The sequence below is a fragment of the Pan troglodytes genome, chromosome 3 (genome assembly GCF_028858775.2).
Source record: "Pan troglodytes isolate AG18354 chromosome 3, NHGRI_mPanTro3-v2.0_pri, whole genome shotgun sequence".
NCBI classification, from domain to species: domain Eukaryota; kingdom Metazoa; phylum Chordata; class Mammalia; order Primates; family Hominidae; genus Pan; species Pan troglodytes.
In genome coordinates, this window is record NC_072401.2 from 27,160,902 (window position 1) to 27,173,782 (window position 12,881).

General features: G+C 34.8%; 1 protein-coding gene and 1 non-coding gene across 19 annotated transcripts in view; both read left to right on the forward strand.

Moving 5' to 3' along the window:
• The window catches only part of TBC1D19 (TBC1 domain family member 19), a 185,504-nt gene that overhangs the window by 112,244 nt on the left and 60,379 nt on the right, over positions 1–12,881 (forward strand). The gene's annotated exons all lie outside the window — the stretch shown is intronic.
• Positions 5,757–5,836, forward strand: LOC112209104 (small nucleolar RNA SNORD74). The gene has a single exon (XR_002943773.1). It is a non-coding gene; the product is annotated as a small nucleolar RNA SNORD74 (small nucleolar RNA).

Sequence of the window (12,881 nt, forward strand, 5' to 3'; positions counted from 1 at the left end):
ACATTCTTCTCAGCACCACATCACACTTATTCCAAAATTGACCACATAGTTGGAAGTAAAGCACTCCTCAGCAAACGTAAAAGAACAGAAATTATAACAAACTGTCTCTCAGACCACAGTGCAATCAAACTAGAACTCAGGGTTAAGAACCTCACTCAGAACAGCTCAACTAAATGGAAACTGAACAACCTGCTCCTGAGTGACTACTGGGTACATAACGAAATGAAGGCAGAAATAAAGATGTTCTTTGAAACCAATGAGAACAAAGACATCACATACCAGAATCTCTGGGACATATTTAAAGCAGTGTGTAGAGGGAAATTTATAGCACTAAATGCCCACAAGAGAAAGCAGGAAAGATCTAAAATTGACACCCTAACATCACAATTAAAAGAACTAGAGAAGCAACAGCAAACACATTCAAAAGCTAGCAGAAGACAAGAAATAACTAAGATCAGAGAAGAACTGAAGGAGATAGAGACACAAAAAACCCTTCAAAAATCAATGAATCCAGGAGCTGGTTTTTTGAAAAGATCAACAAAATTAATAGAGTACTAGCAAGACTAAAGAAGAAAAGAGAGAAGAATCAAATAGGCACAATAAAAATGATAAAGGGGATGTCATCACCGATCCCACAGAAATACAAACTACCATCAGAGAATACTATAAACACCTCTATGCAAACAAACTAGAAAATCTAGAAGAAATGGATAAATTCCTGGACACAAACACCCTCCCAAGGAGAGATTCAACCAGGAAGAAGTTGAATCTCTGAATGGAACAATAACAGGCTCTGAAATTGAGGCAATAAGTAATGGCCTACCAACCAAAAGAAGTCCAGGACCAGGTGGATTCATAGCCGAATTCTACCAGAGGTACAAGGAGGAGCTGGTACCATTCCTTCTGAAACTATTCCAATCAATAGAAAAAGAAGGAATCCTCCCTAACTCATTTTATGAGGCCAGCATCATCCTGATACCAAAGCCTGGCAGAGACACATCAAAAAAAGAGAATTTTGGACCAATATCCCTGATCAACATTGATGCAAAAATCCTCAATAAAATACTGCAAACCGAATCCAGCAGCACATCAAGAAGTTTATCCACCATGATCAAGTGGGCTTCATCCCTGGGATGCAAGGCTGGTTCAACATATGCAAATCAATAAACCAAATCCAGCATATAAACAGAACCAAAGACAAAAACCACATGATTATCTCAATAGATGCAGGAAATGCCTTTGACAAAATTCAACAACACTTCATGCTAAAAACTCTCAATAAATTAGGTATTGATGGGACGTATCTCAAAATAATAAGCGCTATCTATGACAAACCCACAGCCAATATCATACTGAATGGGCAAAAACTGGAGGCATTCCCTTTGAAAACTGGCACAAGACAGGGATGCCCTCTCTCACCACTCCTATTCAACATAGTGTTGGAAGTTCTGGCCAGGGCAATCAGGCAGGAGAAGGAAATAAAGGGTATTCAATTAGGAAAAGAGGAAGTCAAATTGTCCCTGTTTGCAGATGACATGATTGTATATTTAGAAAACCCCATCGTCTCAGCCCAAAATCTCCTTAAGCTGATAAGCAACTTCAGCAAAATCTCAGGATACAAAATCAATGTGCAAAAATCACAAGCATTCTTATTCATCAATAGCAGACAAACAGAGACCAAAATCATGAGTGAACTCCCATTCACAATTGCTTCAAAGAGAATAAAATACCTAGGAATCCAACTTACAAGGGATGTGAAGGACCTCTTCAAGGAGAACTACAAACCACTGCTGAACAAAATAAAAGAGGATATAAACAAATGCAAGAACATTCCATGCTCATGGATAGGAAGAATCAAAATTGTGAAAATGGCCATACTGCCCAAGGTAATTTATAGATTCAATGCCATCTCCATCAAGCTACCACTGACTTTCTTCACAGAATTGGAAAAAACTACTTTAAAGTTCATATGGAACCAAAAAAGAGCCCACATCGCCAAGACAATACTAAGCCAAAAGAACAAAGCTGGAGGCATCACACTACCTGACTTCAAACTATACTACAAGGCTACAGTAACCAAAACAGCATGGTGCTGCTACCAAAACACAGATATAGACCAATGGAACAGAACAGAGCCCTCAGAAATAATACTACACATTTACAACCATCTGATCTTTGACAAACCTGACAAAAAGAAGAAATGGGGAAAGGATTCCCTATTCAATAAATGGTGCTGGGAAAACTGGCTAGCCATATGTAGAAAGCTGAAACTGGATCCCTTCTTTACACCTTATACAAAAATTAATTCAAGATGGATTAAAGACTTAAATGTGAGACCTAAAACCATAAAATCCCTAGAAGAAAAGCTAGACAATACCATTCAGGACATAGGCATGGGCAAGGACTTCATGTCTAAAACGCCAAAAGCAATGGCAACAAAAGCCAAAATTGACAAATGTTATCTAATTAAATGAAGGAGCTTCTGCACAGCAAAAGAAACTACCATCAGAGTGAACAGGCAACCTGCAGAATGGGAGAAAGTTTTTGCAACCTACTCATCTGACAAAGGGCTAACATCCAGAATCTACAAAGAACTCAAACAAACTTACAAGAAAAAACAAACAACCCCATCAAAAAGTGGGCAAAGGATATGAACAGACACTTCTCAAAAGAAGACATTTATGCAGCCAACAGACACATGAAAAAATGCTCATCATCACTGGCCATCAGAGAAATGCAAATCAAAACCACAATGAGATACCATCTCACACCAGTTAGAATGATGATCATTAAAAAGTCAGGAAACAACAGGTGCTGGAGAGGATGTGGAGAAATAGGAACACTTTTACACTGTTGGTGGGACTGTAAACTAGTTCAACCATTGTGGAAGATAGTGTGGCGATTCCTCAAAGATCTAGAACTAGAAATACCATTTGACCCAGTGATCCCATTACTGGGTATATACCCAAAGGATTATAAATCATGCTGCTATAAAGGGACATGCACACATATGTTTATTGCGGCACTATTCACAATAGCAAAGACTTGCAACCAACCCAAATGTCCAACAATGATAGACTGGATTAAGAAAATGTGGTACATATACACCATGGAATACTATGCAGCCATAAAAAATGATGAGTTCATGTCCTTTCTAGAGACATAAATGAAGCTGGAAACCATCGTTCTCAGCAAAGTAGCACAAGAACAAAAAACCAAACACCACATGTTCTCACTCTTAGGTGGTAATTGAACAATGAGAGCACTTGGACACAGGAAGGGGAACATCACACACCAGGGCCTGTTTTGGGGTGGGGGGAAGGGGGAGGGAAAGCATTAGGAGATATACCTAATGTAAATGGCAAGTTAATGGGTGCAGCAAACCAACATGGCACATGTATACATATGTAACAAGCCTGCATGTTGTGCACATGTACCCTAGAACTTAAAGTATAATAATAATAATAAAAAAGACATTAAAAGGGGTAAGAAAAAGAATAAAAAAGAAATTATGTCATTCAAAGAACAAAGAAAATAACAAACAGAGCCTCAGAGAAGTTTAGGACAACATGCTCACCAACAAATTTATAACAGGACTATCAGATGGAGAGGAGAGAGAGAAAGGAGCAGAAGAATTTGAAGAAAGAATGGCTGAAAATGTCTCAAATTTGATGAAAAACATTAATCTACACATCCAAGAAACTCATCCAAGAAACTCAACAAACTGAAAGTAGGATAACCACAGATATCCATACCCAGACATATCATAGTCAAACTGTCAAAAGCCAAAGGTGATGAAACAATCTCAAAAGTGCTGAAATAAATATTGAATGGCATTTTTTTTTCTTTTATTTAACTCGCGTTTCAGTAGTTCTGTCTTCAAATATCTTTGTGGCCTTAGGCAATTCACCAGAACTTCATGGGCCTTCATATTCTTGTCATTAAGCTGAGAGTTTAGACTAAACTGTCTTTATGTAGATATCAGAGGTACAAAAAAAAAGTTTATATGATTTGCCATAAAAGGAACAATTAGATTTTTCCATAAAAGTATTGATTACAGATTGTTTATTCTTTTTAAATGTGGATTTTAAAATTCTTTTATCTCAAGAGATATTAGTTAGTGGGATTTTATCTGTTGAAAGTTTCATAATTTGTTATGCAGGAAAATTCTATTGGTTTTGTCCTAAAGAAAGAATAGTTATATTGTCTTTAATCTATGGGTATTTTATTACATTTCTTTACTGCTACTAAAAAGTAAATTGGCCTTCCTATTTTTCTCTCTTGCTGAATGCTGGCCACCCCTGCTTTTAATCCATGTTCTACAGTAAAGTCAGAGTGGTCTTTTAAAAACACTAATCAATTCATGTCACTTGTTTGATTAAAACCAAAAGACCCACATTTTTCACAAGAGTCTACATGACCCTGCATTACCTGGCCCACCTCTCCAGGTGGATTGTTCACTTCTCTACCTGACACTCTGGCATTCTATATTCCAGCCACCCTGATCTTTAACTTCATAAGTTCACTATACTCCTTTCTACCTCAGTCCTATAAGATCTGCAATTCCTTTTATAAGCAAGACTGTTACCCTCCCCTCTTCACCTAGTCAACTCCTATTTTTACTTCATTTCTCAATTTTGGACTTAACAGACAAAAACTTCAAAGCAGCCATTATAAATATATTCAGAGAGCCAAAGGAAGCCATGCTTAAAGAAATAATCATTTACTCAGATACACCTTCCCTGACCAACCGTCACTCATCTGCACAAACACACACAAAGTGATGGCTATCTAATATGTGCTTTTGAAGTACTGTGTAGTACTTTCCATACTTTTTGTTTATAGTGCTTATCACAGTTTATTTGATTATTTTATAATTGTCTCTCCCGGGTAAATTCTTAAGTGTTTTCGTCCTTATTGTTAATTCCAATGCCTAGTATACTGTAGATACTGAGTAAAAATTTTCCTTAACATTGTGTACTTGTTTTCATTGATGGGGTTATCTTTTTCATTATTGAGAAGGAAGCTTTCTTCTTTTATCTAAAAGCTTAATGTTAGTAATTTATAGGCTAATTGATATTTTACCATCATTTTATCGGGCTCTAGATTTCCTTAGATTTTAGTATAGTTGTAATGAATCCTTTTTTATGAACTGACTCATAAACAGATTAGTTAATGTCACACAAAGATATTAAAAAAACCCACATAAACTAAATATCTACCACTTGGCAAAAATTTAACTAACTCGCTAGAAGTTTTTGGTCCTTCTTATGCCATTTTGATCCAGAACATGAAACTGTTGTGACACCAAACATATGAACACATAAATTATAATATCAGCCAAAGGCCAATAATGGCATGACTCATAGTAATCTGTGACTATTCTACTTCAGTGTGTGGGTAGAGAGAGTGTACATTTGAGAAGTTTGTCCCATTTGGTCACCAGAGATAAGAGGATTGCCATTTTTAAGTTACAACTACAAAGCCTCTTTGGTGGTGGTAAAAAGGGGCTTGACAGGTAATAAATCTGCCTCATTTGGTAAACAGAGTCAGTGAGGGCATCTGTTTTAAATGAGAGCAGTAACAAGTTCTCCAAATAATGCCAGAACTAACCCTTAAGGGAGCATTCATTTTTATCTTTTCCACATGTAAGTGACTTACATGCGAGAAAACTTCTAAGAAAACTTATAAGTAACTGAACTAATAAGTGGATGCATATTTTGAGAAAAAGCAGAATGAGCATCAGTAAATATTTATTGATCTACCTCTGATGAAACCTGTGTTGGTGGGGACATCTGAGAGTGTTGATGAATGCCAGTGACTCTGATAGAAAAAAAATACTGATTCTTATACTACGTGTAAACGATACCACCTTTGATGGGCTTACATTCTAGTTAAGGGGGCAGGACACGAACATACAAAATATTCTGAAATTGTTTTAAAGTGTTTACATAAAGCATTAGGTGCTAAGTCAGTATCACAAACAGTAAGTACTATAGGAGTATGCTTTAACCTTTATTTTCCATTTCTATTAATATTTTAGTCCAAATTGTATTGTTTTTAGATTTTACATAATTTTTTCAGTCATAGGTCTCATGACTTCTCCTGCTTTTAGTACTTTGGAAATGACTAAATAAGCCTGTTTTAAATGCTGTAGTAAGAACACTTATCACAAGGTCTATCCTCTTAATACCTTTTTAAGTGTACAGTATAGTAGTATTAACTATAGGCACAGTGCTGTACAGCAGATCTTTAGAATTCAGTCATCTCCCATGACAGAAACATTATACCAATTGAATAGCAGCTCCATATTCCCCCTGCCCCCTGGGTCCAGCAGTCACCATTCAACTGCTGCTATATGTTTGACTGTTTTAGATACCTCATATAGTAGAATCATGTAATATTTGTTCTTCTGTGACTGCCTTATTTCATTTCATATAATGTCCTCCAGGATCATGTGGCCTCATGTAACTCATTTTCTTCTTTATAATGACTGAATAATATTCCATTGTATTGTATATACTACATTTTCTTTATCCTTTCATCTGTCTAAATAAGCTTTAATGTGGATCTCTATCCCCATAACTTAAATAGATGGATAATTACAACATCTAAGCATCTCTCTTTGGGAATTATGTAAAAATAAATTTTCCTTATATGGATAATTACTAAGAAAACACTTTCATGGTATGTATTCATTTTACAATTAGTCTGAATTATTAGAAATTTATTTTAACTAATAAAAACATATGTAATTGTATGCATTGTAAATATTCTGTTTTCAGAAATTGAGTTCTGTTTTTTCCTTTCAGAAAAAATTGTGTGTGTGCATGTGTGTGTGTGTGCATGTGTGTAATAAGACAGAAGAAAGCCTGTTCTTGTCATTAATTACAGGCATTCCTTTAGCAGAGCTGCCTAGCAACACAGTTGCTGTATAGGAAAATTGTCAATGTATAGCAAATTTAATATTCCTGGCCATGTTCTTGGTCATAGCCGATTTATTGGATTTTGTGACTACACTGCAAAATTAGATGTCATGTGGCATTGCTGTGTTTACCTACAGATGAGAAAATATCCAGTAATCCTTCTTTAAAGAAAATCTGGGCCTATGTCCAGGCACGGTGGCTCATGCCTGTAATCCCAGCACTTTGGGAGGCCAAGGCGGGTGGATCACGGGGTCAGGAGATCGAGACCATCCTGGCTAACATGGTGAAACCCCATCTCTACTAAAAATACAAAAAAAAAAAAAAATTAGCTGGGCGTGGTGGCGGGCGCCTGTAGTCCCAGCTACTCGGGAGGCTGAGGCAGGAGAATGGCGTGAACCAGGGAGGTGGCGTTTGCAGTGAGCCAAGATCGTGCCACTGCAATCCGGCCTGGGCAAAAGAGTGAGACTCCGTCTCAAAAAAAAAAGAAAAAGGAAAATCTGGGCCTATGTTACAAGGATACGCAGGCACTTGTTCCTGAGTACCTCATGTTAATGTTACCTAAATTTTACAGGCAACAATGCTGAATATTATAGAAATAATGTTTTTAGTAATAAGCCAATCCTTTAGTATTCCAGTGTTAAGTTAGTTTTTATTTTGCATGAAATTCTTAAAGTACCCATTTTTAAGTGTTGTAAGTTTTAAATTATGTCAGTTTCAAAATGTATTCAAACAGAAGACAACTCTTATTTAATGGAAGTAAATTGAGTAGTTTGACAGTACCATTTTCAGACTTCAATACTGAGTGGAATTTTCACAAACTATGTAAGTTAACATATTGTCCAAAGTATATAAAATATTCATAGGAAAGAATTCATATATAGTAAAAGGGAAGACATGGAGATTTACTCTTTCTGTTGTATGATGAATCTTCCATCATATGCTTGGTTTATCTGGCATATACTTAGTAGTAGTCCTGAGATACTGAAGTGTGACATAGTTATAGATGTTTTAACGCTATTGAATGGAGTTAAAAAGGTCCAAATGTGTCAGATATTCTTTGTTCATGTATCTAGTTAGATTATTTGGTGTATGTTCTGATATAGGCACTGTGTTAGGTGCTAGCAAAAGAAGACATTTATTAAGCTCACAACTTAGTGAAAAATGAAGAGAAAGACAAATTCATAGTTATAATTTGATAAATCCCCCAATAGAAATATATATAAATTCTATGCAAATATAGATAAAGGGAAAATAAATTCTGGGAGTAGTGCAGAACTTAGTGATGGCTTCAGAATAGAAATATAATATTATAAGAAATGAATTTTATTTCAACTTTTTGAGGAACTGTCATACTGTTTTCCATAGTGACTATACCATTTTATATTCCAACAATAGTGTACAAAGTTTCCAGTTACTCCACATCATCGCCAACATGTTACTTTCTCTTTTTTTGATAGTAGCCATCCTAATGGGTATGAAATGATGTTATCTTATTATAGTTTTCATTTGCATTTCCCTAATGATTAATGATATTGAGCATCTTTTCTTGTGCTCATTAGCCATTTATATATCTACTCAGGAAAAAAAATGTCTATTGAAGTCCTTTGGCCATTTTTGGATCAACTTGTTTTTTTTGTTGTTGTTATTGTTGAGTCTTAAGAGATCTGTAAATATTCTGGTTATTAATGTCTTATTGAAAATGTGATTTGTAAATATTTTCTCCCATTTGTGAGTTGACTTTTTACTCTGTTGATAGTGTCTTTTGATGCACAAAATTTTAAAATTTTCATGAAGTCCAGTTTGCCTAATTTTTGTTGTTATCATCTGTGCCTTTGGTATTGTATCCAAGAGATCACCAAATCCAATGTTGTGAAGATTTTGCACTATGTTTTCTTCGATGAGTTTTATAGTTTTAGAACTTGCATTCAGGTCTTTAATCCATTTTGACTTAATTTTTGGACTATGGTGTTAGATAAAGGCCCAGCTTCATTCTTTTGCATATAGATATCCAGTTTTCCTAGCACCATTTGTTGGAAGACTGCACTTTCTCCCATTGAATGGTAATGGGAGAAAGGACAAGCACAAACCCTTGTTGTAAATCATTTGACCATATATTCAAGGTTTTATTTCTAGTTCTGTTCTATTCTGTTTGTCTGTACATCTGTCTTTATGCCAATAGCACACTGTTTTGATTATTATAGCTTTCTAGGAAGTTTTTAAATCTGGAAGAAATAGGAATCTTCCAGATACGTTCTTCTTTTTTCAACATTGTTTTGGCTATTTGGGGTTTCTTGTAGGGTCTTTGGTGTTGGTATCAAGGTAATGCTGGCCTCACAGAATGAATTAAGAAGTGTTTTCTATTTTTTAATTGTGTGGCAGAGTTTTTGTTTTGTTTTGTTTTGTTTGTTTGTTTGTTTGAAAGACAAGATCTCCCTATGTTGCCCAGGCTGGAGTACAGTGACTGTTCACAGGCTTGATCATAGCACATGCACTGTACCCTTGGACTCCTGGCCTCAAGCAATTCTCTTGCCTCAACTCTCTGAGTATCTGGGACTATAGTTGCACATCACCATGCCCAGCTCAATTTTTTGAAAAGTTTGAGAAACATTGGTGTTAGCTCTTCTTTAAATGTTTAGTAGAATTAACCAGTGAAGCCATCAGGACCAAGGCTTTTCTTTGTCAGAGTTTTGATTATTGATGAATATTTTTACTAGTTACAGGTCTGTTCAGATTTTCTATTTTTTTGTGATTTAGTCTTGGTTGACTTTGTGTTTCTAGAAATTTGTTCATTTTATCCAGGTTATCCAATTTGTTGGTGTACAATTGGTCATAGTACTCTCTTATAATCCTTTTTATTTCTGTAGAGTAAGTGGTAATATTCACAGTTTCATTTCTTATTTTAATAATTTGAGTCTTCTCTCTTTTTTCTTAGTCCTTCTAGCTCAAGGTTTGTTAATTTTGTTGAACTTTTTGAAAAGCCAACTTTTGGTTTCAGTTATTATCTCTATTGTTTTCCTATTCTCTATTTCATTTATCTCTGCTCTACTTTTTATTATTTTATTTTCTTTCTTCTGCTAGCTTCTAGCCTAGTTTGCCCATTTTTTCCAGTTCCTGAAGTTGCAAAGTTGGCTGTTGATTTGAAACCTTTCTTGTTTTTTAATCTAAGCCTCTATAGCTATAAATTTGCCACTTAACATCACTCTCACTGAATCCCGTAAGTTTTGATATGTCATGGTTTTGTCATTTGTCTCTAAGTATTTCTAATTTCTCTTATAATTTCTTCTTTAATCCATTGGCTGTTTAAGACTGTGTTGTTTAATTTCCATAAATTTGTAAATTTTCCAGTTTTCCTTCTGTTACTGATTTCTACCTCCATCTCTGTGGTCAGAGAAGCTACTTTGTATCATCTCTGTTTTTTAAAAATCTATTGAAACTTAATTAGTGACCTAATATATGATCTATCTGGAAAATGTCCCATGTGCATTTACATGGAATGTGTATGCTGTAGTTCTTGGGTAAAGTGTTCAGTATATTGTTAGATCTAGTTGGTTTATCATGTAAATACTCTAGTTGGTTTATCATGTAAACACTTTATTTCCTTATTTCCTGTCTAGTGGTTCTATCCATCATTGAGAATAGGATATTGAAGTCCACTGTTACACTAGAATTGTCTATATCTCCCTTCATTTTTTGTCAGTTTTTGCTTCATACATTTTCAAGTCTGTTGTAGGTACATAAATGTTTATAGCTGTTGTATCTTCTTGCTGTATTGAAACTTTTGTTAATATATAATGTCTTTCTGTCTCCCATAACCTCTTTTATTTAAAGTCTATTTTGTGTGATATAAGTACAGTTACCTTGCTCTCTTTTGGTTTCTATTTGCATGGAGGGTCTTTTTCTGTTCTTTAACTTTTAATATATTTATGTCTTTAGATCTAAAATGAATCTCTTATAGATCACATGTAGTTTTGTCTTTTTAAATTTATTCAGCCAACCTGTCTTTTGATTGGAGAGTTGAATGCATTTACATTTAAAGTAATTGCTGATGAGGAGATATTTCTCTCATTTTTCTATTTGTTTTCTATGTGTCTTATAGCTTTTATGCCTCTCATTTTCTGTATTGCTGTCTTCTTTTGGGTTTAGTTGGGGTTTTTTTGTGTGTGTGTAGTGAAATGTTTACATTTCTTTCTCATTTTCTCTTCTCTTTTGTGTATATTCCACAGCTATTTTCTTTGTGGTTCCCGTGCGGATTATATTTAACAACCTAAAATTGTAACACTCTAGTTTAAATTAATACCAATTTAACTTTAGTAACATACAAAATTTGTATTACTTTACGGCTCTATCCTTACCCCTTTCACTTGATGACATCAGAATGTTATATCTGTGTACAGTGCATACACAAACCCAGAAATCAGAAATTCTTTTAAATGCACTGATTTCTTAAATTATGTAGAAAACAAAATGTGGAGTTGCAATCCAAAGTTACAATAATACTGATTTTTAAATAATGACTTTTCAAATGTATGAGTTTCTTAAATCATATAGAAAGCAAAAAATGGAGTTACAAACCTTTGTTACAATAGTATTATTTTTATAACTGCCCATGTGTGTTTTTTAAAGATCTTTCTTCACTCAGAGTCTAGTTACTGTCTTGTATCTTTTCATTTTACTCTGTAGGACTCCTGTGAGCATTTCTTGAAGGTCAGGCCTCAGCTTTCATTTATGTGAAAAAGTCTGAATATCTCTCTCACTTTTGAAGGACAGTTTGCTAGATATGGCATTCTTGATTAATGGCTTTTTTCTTTTACCACATTGAATATGTCATCCCATTGCTTGTGGTCCTCAAGTTTCTGATGAGAAATCTGCTAATAATTGTGTAGAGGATCCTTTATATTTAATGAGTCATTACTGTCTTGCAGCTTTCAAAGTTCTCTCTTTGCCTTTGACCTTCAACAGTTTGATTATAATGTGTCCTAGTGTGGGACTCTTTGAATTCATCTTACATAGAGTTTATTGAGTTTCTTGGATGTTTATATTAATGTCTTTCATCAAATTTGGGAAATTTTCAGCCATTATTTCTTCAAATATTCTCTCTACCCCTTCCTCAATTTCTCTCATCTTTCTGAGACTGCTACCTTGCATATCGGTTGGCTTGATGGTGTCCCATAAGTTCCTATGGCTCTGTTAACTTCAATTTTTTTTCCTTTCTGTTTCACAGCTTCAATTATTTCCATTTCCCTATCTTCAAGTTTGCTGATTCTTTCTTCTACCTGCTCAAATCTGCCTTTGAATCCCTCTACTGAGTTTTTATTTTAGTATTATACCTTCCAGCTCCATAATTTCCTTTTGGTTTCTTTTTTGGTTTGCTATCTCTTTATTGATGTTTCCGTTTTGTTCATATATTTTTTCTTGATTTTCTCCACATTTATTTAGTTTTTTGAGAATCTATGGACAGTTGTTTTAAAGTCTTTCTATAGCAAATCTGCCATCAGGTCTTTTTCAAGGACAGTTGTCAATTTTTTTTTTTTTTGGCCCTTTAAATGGGCCATATGTTTCAAGTTCTTTGTATTATTTGTGATTTTGTTGTTGTTGTTGAAAAAGGGACATATAAATCTAATAATGGGGAATCTCTGGAAATCAGATTCTTTTTCTTCCCAGGGTTTTTGTTGTTGTTGTTATTGTTTTAGTTTTAGTTTTTTTGAATGTTGTTTGTTCTCCTTCTGCCCAGGATCAGCCTGAGGTATAAATCTAATATCTTCTTGGGTCTTTTCTTAGCCTTCACTTTTCATTGAGCGCATGTGGTCACTTTCTAATTTCCCCCTTATACACAGTTGTTTTTGAATGACCTAGTCTTTAACATCTGGCTCCCAAAGGGAATAAAAGAGAAAATGAAGAGGAGGGAGAGCATTGTTCCTTTAAATCTTCTGAAAGTTACTTCAGCCAGAGGGGAAG